The sequence below is a fragment of the Myotis myotis genome, unplaced genomic scaffold, assembly GCF_014108235.1.
Source record: "Myotis myotis isolate mMyoMyo1 unplaced genomic scaffold, mMyoMyo1.p scaffold_m19_p_4, whole genome shotgun sequence".
NCBI lineage: Eukaryota > Metazoa > Chordata > Mammalia > Chiroptera > Vespertilionidae > Myotis > Myotis myotis.
In genome coordinates this window covers 50,737,366-50,740,172 of record NW_023416346.1, presented here as the reverse complement: position 1 = coordinate 50,740,172, position 2,807 = coordinate 50,737,366, and positions in this window count along the sequence as shown.

The window sequence follows — 2,807 nt, the reverse complement described above, 5'->3', positions numbered from 1 at the left end:
GAAGAGCTAAATGAAATGGAGATAAGAAGTTTATCAGACATAGCATTTAGAATAAAGATGGCAAAGATGCTCAAAAGCATGAGAAAAGATATAGGAACTATGAAAAATGGCATAGCACTAATAAAGAACACAGTGAAGGAATACACAGCAGATAAAGAGAAACCTAGGATTAGATCAGTGAATTAGAAGATGGCAGAAAAAATCAGAAACCAAAAAGAGCAAACAATCAAAAAACAGGAAGACAGCTTAAGGGAGCTGTGGGACAACAGGAAACATAGCAATATTCGCATAATAGGTGTGCCAGGAGGGGGAAATAGTGAGCAAGGTTTAGATAATGTGTTTGAAGAAATAATGGCAGAAAACTTTCCTAACCTGGTGAAGGAAAAAGTCACACAAGTTCAGGAGGTACAGAGAGCCCCAAACAAGAAGAACCCAAACAGGCCCACACCCAGACACATCATAATTAAAATGCCAAAAATTACAGACAGGAAATCTTAAAGGCAGCAAGAGAAAAGCAATTTGTTACCTACAAAGGAGGTAACCATAAGGCTGTCATCTGATGTCCCATCAGAAACTCTACAGGCCAGAAGAGAATGGCATGAAGTATTCAAGGTAATGAAAAGCAAGGATCTGAAACCAAGATTACTATATCCAGCAAAGCTGTCATTCAAAAATAGATGGTGAAATAAAGAACTTCCCAGAAAAAAAAAGGCTAAAGGAGTTTATCACCACCAAACCAGCACTACAAGAAATGCTAAAGGGACTGCTGTAATAATAATAAAAAAAAGAGAGAGAGAGATAGGAACACAGGCATAAAGGCTTAAAATGGCAATAAGTAAGTCCCTATCAATAATACCCTTAAATGTAAATGGATGAAATGCTCCAATCAAATGACGTAGGGTAGATTAATGGATACAACAACATGACCCAAATATGTACTATCTACAAGAGATGCACCTGAGAACAAAAGACTCACACAGGATGAGAGTGAAGGGAAGGAAAAATTTTTTCCTGCAAATGGAAACGAAAAAAATCTGGGGTAGCAATACTCATATCTAACAAAATAGACTTCAAAATGAAGGCCATCACAAGAGACAATAAAGGTCACTACGTAGCACTAAAGGGATTGATCCAACAAGAGGATATAAACCTGGTAAACTTATATGCACCCAATAAAGGATATATATATATATATATATATATATATATATATATATATATCCTGGAGGACTTTAAGGGAAAGATTGATAGCAATAGAGTCATAATTAGGGACTTTAACACCTCACTGATTTCACTGATTTCACTGGATAGATCCTCCAGACAAAAAAATTAATAAGGAAACAGAGACTCTAAATGACACACTGAATCAGATGGATTTAACTGACATTTATAGAACATTTTACCCCAAAGCTGCAGAATATACATTCTTCTGAAGTGTACATGGGTCATTTTCAAAGATAGACCACAGGTTAGGACACTAAAGTTTCTACAAGTTCAAGAAGACAGAAATCATATCAAGTATCTTCTCACATCACAAAGGAATGAAATTAGAAATCAGCTATGATAAAAAAAACACCCCAAAACATTCAAACACATGGAAGCAAAATAGCATGTTATTAAACAATCAATGGGTTACCAATGAGATCAAGAAAGAAATCAAAAATTTCCTGGAAATAAATGAAAATGAGCACACAACAACCCAAAATCTTTTGGATACAGCAAAAGCAGTCTTGAGAGGGAAGTTCATGGCACTACAGGCCTACCTGAAAAAAAAAAAAAAAAAAACACAAGAAGAAAAATTAATAATAAATGAGTTAACCACACAACTCAAAGAATTAGAAAGAGAACAAGAAGAAAATCCCAGAGGAAGTAGAATGGAGGAAATAATAATAAAGATTAGAGCATAAATAAATGACATAGGGGCCAGAAAAACAGTACAAAAAATCAATGAAACCAAGAGCTGGTTCTTTGAAACTAAGGAGAAAATAAACAAATGGGACTACATCAAAATAAAAAGCTTCTGCACAGCAAAAGAAACCAACAACAAAACAACAAGAAAGCCCACTGCATGGGAGAACATTTTTGCCAAAGTTATCTCTGATAAGGGCCTAATCTCCAAAATTTACCAGGGAATTATACAACTTAACAAAAGGAAGATAAACAATCCAATAAAAAAATGGGCAAAGGACCTCAATAGACACATTTCAAAAGAGGACCTACAGAAGGCCAAGACACATATGAAAACATGCTCAAAGTCACTAATCATCTGAGAGACGCAAATCAAACTGACAATGAGCTGCCATCTCACATCTGTCAGAATGGCTATCATCAACAGCTCAACCAACGACAAGTGCTGGTGAGAATGTGGAGAAAAAGGAACTCTCTTGCACTGTTGTTGGGAATTCAGGCTGGTAGAACCACTGTGGAAAACAGTATGGAGTTTCCTCAAAAAATTAAAAATGGAGCTCCCATTTGACCCAGTAATCCCACTTTCTAGGAATATATGCCAAGAAATCAGAAATACCAATCAGAAAAGATATATGCACCCCTATGTTCATAGCAGCACAATTCACCATAGCTAAGATTTGGAAACAGCCTAAGTGTGCATCAGCAGATAAGTGGATTAAAAAACTGTTGTACATCTATACAATGAAATACTACACTGCTGTAAAAAAGAAGAAACTTTTACCATTTGCCACAGCATGGATGGACCTGGAGAGCATTATGCTAAGTGAAATAAGCCAGTCAGAGAAAGATAAATATCACATGATCTCACTCATTTGTGGACTATAAGGAACAACATAAAC